Source organism: Miscanthus floridulus, unplaced genomic scaffold (genome assembly GCF_019320115.1).
Source record: "Miscanthus floridulus cultivar M001 unplaced genomic scaffold, ASM1932011v1 fs_822_1_2, whole genome shotgun sequence".
NCBI classification, from domain to species: domain Eukaryota; kingdom Viridiplantae; phylum Streptophyta; class Magnoliopsida; order Poales; family Poaceae; genus Miscanthus; species Miscanthus floridulus.
The window spans coordinates 18,728-27,177 of record NW_027097319.1 but is presented as its reverse complement, the minus strand read 5'-3'; the positions used below and the strand labels follow the sequence as shown (position 1 = coordinate 27,177).

General features: G+C 44.6%; 1 pseudogene; it reads right to left on the bottom strand.

The window, feature by feature from the left end:
• Window positions 1-1,690: 1,690 nt before the first annotated feature.
• On the bottom strand, window positions 1,691-2,318 carry LOC136533247 (mavicyanin-like; annotated as a pseudogene).
• Window positions 2,319-8,450: the final 6,132 nt, after the last annotated feature.

Below are 8,450 nucleotides of genomic sequence, written 5' to 3'. Positions count from 1 at the left end.
TTTTTATGCGATTTCACAATTGTTCAATATCTCAGTTGCTGTTTAGCACGCAGGTATGGTGTGTTCTAATAACTAGACTCGGCGCTCTAATGCCCTTGTTACTACTAAAATATGGCGTAAGAAAATTTCTTATTACATTTCTAAATATTCTCAACCAGATATTCTTTGCTAAGATTTTTAACTGATGTCGTAAAGGAACTTCCTCACAAAAACATGAAAATACAAAAATACCATTTAAAGCAGCTTTATTATAAAAAAGAATAGATAAGAAGACCATATGCACAATGGTGTTAGTTAACAGAAAGCACTAATATGATATATGTAATGTTCAAATGCCTCAGAGTGCATATTGTCATTGTAATTTGTTCAGTTTTGGTAGTGCGGGTCTATAAGCTACAATTTCATTTTTCTTTTGGTGTTCTTAATACCAACTTGTTTCTTAGTTCAACTTAGGTGTTCTAAACCTAATACTTCTAAAGTTACGTGGGGCCTTTTTCTTCCTGAATATGGAAATAGAGCTCCAGGTCTTCCTATCTCATCATTCATGCTATGGTGCTCTCTGTTCCCAAGAATTCAGTTTTGAACACAAAACCTTTTTTTCAATATGATACATACATTGCATTTATCAAGGTAAGTGCCATGGTTGGTTCATGGGATTAAAGTAAGCTCTATTTCTCCTTATGCTAACCGGATGTGCTATTCCATCTATTTAATCCCAAGAATTCATGGTCTTGTAAAGGCCTGTTGATATTGTTGATTTATGTGAAATGGAAAATTGGTAATATACTCCTCTTTCATTGAATTCAGGCCAATTGTCACAATCAAGAATTCTCGCCATGTTGAGAAAGGAGATGGAGCAGAAACTTCAACATTGTTTATTGCTTGCATTTCCCATGTTTGGCAATTATACTTCTCTACTATGAGCTAAATGGTGTGTTTATGTGTGCACAAACTGGATGTAGGATATGTAAGAGATGGCATAGTTTTGCTTATTGCAAATATTAGTACAAGAATAATTGCACAGGAAGTGCATCCTTTGGTAACACAATCTGTTGTATGGATGGAATATGCTGCATCAATACTTCAATAGTAATGGCACATGTTTGAAAGGGGTGTATCTGCATAACTTTTTTTTTCTGAAATTCTTGTTCCTGTCCTTCTCTTTTAATCATTCAAGGAGCAAGATTGTCTTTCTAGTGGAAGGAACTATCATTAACATGTGATGTTCTCTTCCCATAGGAGCCAAGGGATTGTTGCTAGCACATTTTATTTGACATGGCTAACCGTTTTGTGAGTACCAGTAGCGCAAGTGTTATTCTTTCTGGCAGGATGGCTTACAATTAATTAATGTTGGTTTCATTAGTGCCATGATATTTGGTTAAAGTTATCTTTTTCATTCCTCGGCATTTTTTTGTAAGGTCCTCAACATTGATTGTGTGGTCAGTAGGACACAATTTATACTTAAGTAGAACTATTTTATTGCATAGTAAACTGATGTGATATTATTTTACATTAGCTTTGCACAGTGAAACATGTAATTTTATATTTTTTTTGCTCCCGTTGCAATGCACGGGCACTCAGCCAGTGTAGGCACTCAGCCAGTGTATGTATATAGCGGTAAAAAGTTGCCAGGACATTAAGCGATGCAGAAATCAGAACCGAATCGAAGAGCTAGCGTACGTCTGGCCGACTACCTGAAGGCCGCTGCCACGACGGCTACAAGGAGGCCGGAGCCGAGCCTAGCAGCGGCGGGCAAGGCCGCGGTGGGGTGGAAGACGCCGCGGGGGCTGGGCCTGGCGTGGCGCCCCCTGCGACGACGTAGACGCGGATCTTCATGCCGTTGCTGCAGTGGCCCGTGAGGCCGCAGAGGAAGTAGCGGGTGCCGACGGCGGCGAGTGGCACGACATCGTTGCCGGTGCGGAAGGCGGAGATGTTGTTGGCGCTGGAGCAGGCGTCGTAGCCGGCCTACGTCACCTCCACCACGTCGTGCAGCTCCGGCGAGTACGCGAACGTTGCCACACACGCACGAACGGATCATGATGCATCAGTCGACGGCGACGACGACGAGCGAGAGATGGATTCGATCAAAGAGAAGACATAACGGAGCTCGATCGATCACGCACTGATCTTGTCGCCCGGGTGGAAGGTCTTGGTCTTCACCCACTCCGCGTAGTCGGTCTGCAGGTGATCCCAGTGTCCCACAGCCCGTCCGGCGCGCCCACCGTGTACGTCGCCGCCGTGGCCGCCTCCATCTCCACGGCAGTCACCACCGCCACCGCCATGGCCGCCACAACTGTCAAGGCTCTCATCGTCACCATGTATCCGGCGCTGGAGACCTAACATCTATTGGCAAAGCAAAAAAAATAATAGCAAATATCAATATATTGCAAAGTATAGCAATATAGATTCTTTGCTTTTTCTTACGCTTCTGATATCCCAATTCATATTTTCCAATCCGATTTGAAAAAGTCATGGCTTGCAAGTTGGAACAATTACACAAGATCAATTTACACTACTACAAAAAGCATTTTTAGGGGCGGCTGGTAACCCTTTGTAGGGGCGGTTTGGCCAGCCGCCCCTACCGAACCGTCTCTACAAATCATGCATTTGTAGGGGCGGTTCCCAGGCCGCCCCTACAAATCGATTTATAGGGGCGGTTGGTGATTGAGCCGCCCCTACAAATCGATTTGTAGGGGCGGCTGGTATTACGAACCGCCCCTACAAATCTATTTGTAGGGGCGGCTCAAGAACCAACCGCCCCTACAAATCTATTTGTAGGGGCGGTTGTAGTGCCAGCCGCCTCTATCATACCTGTTTGTAGGGGCGGTTCAATCTAGAACCGCCCCTACAGTACGTTTTCCCGTAAAAAAAAATTCAAATTTACAATTCAAATTCGACCAGAACTGTTTGTTTCTGCGTATTCCATCTAGCATCCGCGTTGCCGAATGGCCCGCGACCAACGTTCCGAACCGCGTTCGCGTTGCCGAACGCCACGCGACCAACGTTCCGAACGCGACTACAAGCACAATAGTATTATATAAAGTACAATTACAAGTCCAATTCGTAATGATATATATATACAATCCATCATTAAATATACAAATTTCATACACATTGTTATCAACGTCCTAGAGCTAGCCTTTCAGTCTCACGAAGGTGTTGGTACTGAGGATTTGTACCTAAGTCAGACTCTCGATCGCGCCTCTGACGTGTACAATCTGGTTCAATATGAAGTTGCAAAGGTCGCCGACGAGCTCTAAGAGTTGGTCATCCTTGTATGGATCTCTTTTCATTCCTTTCTCTTCTCTCCACTACAAGAAAACAAGTTTCAGTTTAGTATTTCATACCATTTATGAAGTTTTTATACTACGGGTGAAGAGGTTCAAACTTACCCTTAAGGGGTGTCTCCTGTAGGCACCGGTGTTACTCATCATAGAACATATATAGTATCCACAATGTACACTCCCAGGCCTCTGCTTGGGGCACTGTGTGTTTTGCATATGAAAATATTAGGTAATGCTTTTGACAGCCATGTAACGGAGTACTGAAGAAGTAAGTTACACTTACCGCACATAGTGTTTTTATAGCCAGCTTTTCCTTCCTCGCTGGATCATGCCTTCCGTGATGATGAGAGACATAGAACCTAAATGCTCTGTTCGAATTATTTTAGCAAATACAACGTGTTAGTATGCATAAGTAAACGTTACAAGTATGTATACAGACATATAAGCTAATGAGGATTGTCGATATGTATACGTCTTGAGAATCGATATGAAGTCTTTGTATGTCGCTGGGTCCTTATCTATTGAATCAAAGACCCATGCCATGCTCTTTCCGACATCGACGGCTATACAAATCCAGTGGTTGCTGCATGGATTTAATCATAGAACTAGATAAGCTCTTTTACATCGAATAAAATATATCGAACATAGCTTTAAGTTATAGTTGAACTTACTCGAAGTTGTATGGTAGCCATATAGTAGAGTGTTGTTGGAGATTTTTGAAAGCCAGAGCAATGTATGCCGCAACCTTAAGGGACTCTTCCCTTAGCTTCGCACTACGGATGCGCTCTTTCTCCCGAAGAGTCTTTGCAGCTGCTAGCTCTTTGGCATCCAGTGTCCACCGTTTAGGGTAATTAAAATTTGTTTGGGCTATAGCTTGAGGGTCTACATACCCGGCTTTCACACTTGGCATTTGTTTGACAATGTGCACTTGCATTCTACAAATCACGGCGTGGGTTAGTTACAACAAAATTCAAAGATTACATTCATATCATATCGGAAGGACAAGGACTTATAGGCACCACGTGCGAATTAGATTCATCTCCATTTCTCCCAGGTGAAAGCATGTGTGCATGTCATTGAAGTCAAAGACAATTTTCCCGGCTGGGCTTCCAAATGTGTCGGTGGGAAAGCATGCTTGTATGATATCTATGCTCGTTGGGAGAACACGCAAGTACCAATCATGGAACCTTCTCATTCCAAGTGGTAGGCGCTGGATGTCCCGGTTTGGTAGGAAGGGCTTGCCTCTTTCATATTTTTTCGGGCAATCCTTTGACCATTCGATGGCATCAACATTTGGATACTGCTTTGCAATTTGGTGAAGTTTGCTACTGATGGCCTCCTCAGAACCCTGTGATGGGACTTTTTTAACTTGGTTTTCAGGCTTGAACTGATCATGGGAATACCACTTGGACACCGACGAGACGTCTTTGATCGGAACATAAACTAGCCTTATGTGGATTGGAATCTTCTTTCGGAGTTCCCATTCAGGCACGTCCTCATCTTCTTGTGCATCACCTTCTTCAGGAGGCACTCGTTGTTCATGTATCGGTTGTGCTTGTTGAGAAGACTGTGGCATCTCATGATGCACTTGCCCGGTACGAGCTGGAGAAGGTTGTGGCATCTCATCAGGCACATGCTCGATAGGAGGCGGGGAAGAATGTGGCATCTCAGGAATGTGGGGGTCACGAGACGGTGAAAATATCTCCCCGGCCTCAACAACTCGCTCCAAATTTGGGAGAGGGGGAGGCGGCGAAGAAGCAGTCAATATAATGTCCCGTTTGTGCCAGAGGATGAACTGCTCCATAACGTCTCCGAGTAACACCAGCCCCTCGGGAGTTGCGTAGTCTATCCTCCACTGCATGAACTCGGGCTTCACTGTATGCACCTCGACCCTAGTGTAGTCCGGCGGTATGTTATTATTGTGGTGTAAGCCACCGGGAGGATGTGCAACACCCGTTGCCACCTCCATCACAGTGTTCTGCCGGCCGCTGAGAAATACCAAGGTGCAACTAGTAGGTTCCCGTATGAGATCGACTAAGGTTGTGGCTGCAGTGGAACCTTGGCTGCTAGGAACTTTTGGAGGGCTGCCAACTAATGCCAGTTCTCCCGGTGGCGTCACTAATATACGTGGCTCCATAGACATTCCTTGCTCCTCCAGCGCCTTCGCAACTAGAGCCTTCACTTGGAGCTCAAGACTAGTCTCCCGGTCTCGGCCATGTTTCTTGTACATGTGCTTGTCCTCTTCGAATCCTTGCTTCCAAGTCATCCTTTTCCCTAGCCCCCTGGTGCGGCCTGTGCGCTCCTTGTTTCCCAAGCCAAGGCTAAGCTCGTCCCTCTCTCTGGAAGGATTGAATGAGCCCTTCTCTTTGTCTTCAGCATATTTCAGTATCCTTGATACCGCCTCTTGGGTCTCCGGCTTATCAAACTTAAGATTACTGCCGGATGGTTCTGTACTCCTCGCATATATCCAGTTCCTTGAGCGTACCTTCAACTTCATCACATCGATATTACCAGCAGCTGCGGCCTCTTCATCCATCTTTCTAAACTGCTCTTCCTTGGCATAGTAGCCACCGGGGCCTAGATGATGGTGTTGTTTGTTCCTCTTCGCTAGCTCGGTGTTACGAGCACTGAGCTCCAATGCCTCCGCTGAAGTCTTCTGAGCCACGAGCTCCTCCCATTGACTAGGAGTTATTTTGCCGAACTCATTGAAGGGAGTTAACCCCTTTTGGATATACTTCGTGTTAAGCTCCGACCTCCAACGTCGCAATGACTCTCCCATCATCCTGATAGCATTTTTTTTACCAATTCATGCTTACCCTCCGGAAATCTAAAATTGACCTTCAGCTGCCTATCCCATAGTGTATTCTTTATGTTCTCTGGTACCTCTTTCCAGTTAGGGATTGCTGGGTTCAATTTATCTCTTACTAGGGCCCCGATCGCATTATGGAATCGTCCTCTTAATTCCTTCGGCTCAAGGATCTCCCCTGCTGGCCCAACCTCCGTTATCACATAGCAAGCCTTATCTGGATATAGATTTCCTTTTCTATCCCCTCGTTTCCTCTTAGGCTTGGTAGTCGTGGTTGTGTCTTGAGTTTGTGGAGCAGAGGCATCGTGATCCGTCTCTGTGGTTGTTGCCTCTGCTCTCCTTTCCTCTACTCCGTCTTGTCCAGCGAGATGTTGCGGACGTCGACGTCGTCTTTTCTGAGTTTCAGGAGGGACCTGTATATAGGACAGGTCAAAGTGTTAGCAGAGGTAATACAGCCAAAGCTTTAGCAAAATTTACAAGCTAAGGCTTCTTCCCTACCTCCTCGTTCGGGTCAAAATCCTTGTCCAAATCTTCCTCCGTTGGCCTCCTTCTTGCTTCAGGTGGGAAAGGATCCTCAGGACTTTCATATCCCTCTTCTGACTCATCATCCTCTTCTTCTTTGCCTTCAGCAGCCTCTCCTTCAGGGCCTTCCTCCTCGTCACACTCCTCCTGAGTAAGCATCACTTCTAGATCTTTTTCTACCTCGTTATCGAACTGTTCCTGAGTAAGCTGGTCCTCTAGTGCTTGCTCCTCAAGTGTTGGCTGCTCATCATGCTCGGGGCATCGAGCTGCACGGTCTGTTGTCCGTGACATTATTTCGCGCTTTGTTCTAAAAGATGCAAGAAAGTGTGCTTTAGGTACGTGAGAAGGTATAAGAAATCAAAAAGGTCTATAAACCAAAGTAGTCCTATAAAACAACAATATAAAAAACGAGAAGTAGCAGTGGTAGAGGCCTCAGAAACATGTCAATCATCATCTGATCTTGAACTTGGAGCATCAAGGCATCATAACAAAGAAGAGAGGAGAAGGTAATGTAGGGGCGGCTGCTAATGATGCCAAGTTCCTCACAAGTTCTTGATCATCAGCTCATATTCCATATAATGTATGGACTTAGACAATTTCATCATCGGCAAAACAAAGGAGAGGAGAGGAGAGGGGAGATTTGGCAAAAAAAAAAGCAACTGCTGCTTAACAAACATAGTGCAGCAGCTGATGGAAAAATACAGGACAACAAGTCCTGGGCGAGTCCTGGGAGATTTGGCAAAAAAACAACAACAGCCAACAGTTAGTAGCTAGAAGTAGCAAGTAGTAGTAGTAAGTAGAAAGTAGTAGAGTAGAGTAAGTGTAGCAGTAGAGTGGTAGTAGTAGAGTAAGAGCAGCAGCCACTTAGGAGTAGCAAGTAGTAGTAGTAAGTAGAAAGTAGTAGAGTAGAGTAATTGTAGCAGTAGAGTGGTAGTAGTAGAGTAAGAGAGTAAGAGCAGCAGCCACTTAGGAGTAGCGAGTAGTAAGAGGAGTAGTAGGAGTAGTAGTAAGAGGAGGAGGAGTAGGAGTAGTAAGAGGAGTAGGAGGAGGAGGAGGAGGAGGAGTAGTGGTAGGAGGAGGAGGAGTAGTAGTAGTAGTTCATGTCTTTTGCAACATTCTTAGTTCCTTGTTTTATGTTACTTGGGCACAGTCAAGAAAGGAATATGAATAGCAGGTGGCCAATGAAGAAGCGGAACAGCTCTGCAGTTTCCTCTTCGCTACCCTGCAGCGTTTCACAGCTCTAGCTACAGACCTGACAGTGAATTTAAGTTGCTACACAGTTGCAGCGGCTGCAAGCTACACTAAACTAAAACCAGGCTGCAGGTAACTTGCATATAACAAAAATAGAAACAAAAAATTGCACCAAAGGCTACTAGTGCTAGGTGGCCACCACTACTAATGAGTGACACCATTTTGCATATAACAAAAGTAGTACTAGGTGGTTTGTAGCACTTGAACTTGCAAGGCCCACACCACTCGTGTTACGTGAACCAACACAGGAATGGGGTTATGAACATTATGATAAAATATCAAACTAGAAAGATTATCACAGATTTTTCTTATAAAAGGAACAGCAATAATGCTAGCTCTATCACAACAACAGTAAAATTGACCAATGAAACAGCTTCTTAGCCAAAAAGAAAGGATAGGCTATCATAATTTCACATAGATTATCATGCTAGTCAAGTTATGCTACGTACACCCCACCATGTGAAGTTGTGAACATGTACTGCAACCTATCTATCCAGATGGTTGCACTATCACATGACTCCCTGACTTATTTAGTTTATGTGTCAATGAATGGTATTGATCTGAACATAGCAACCACAGAACTAAAT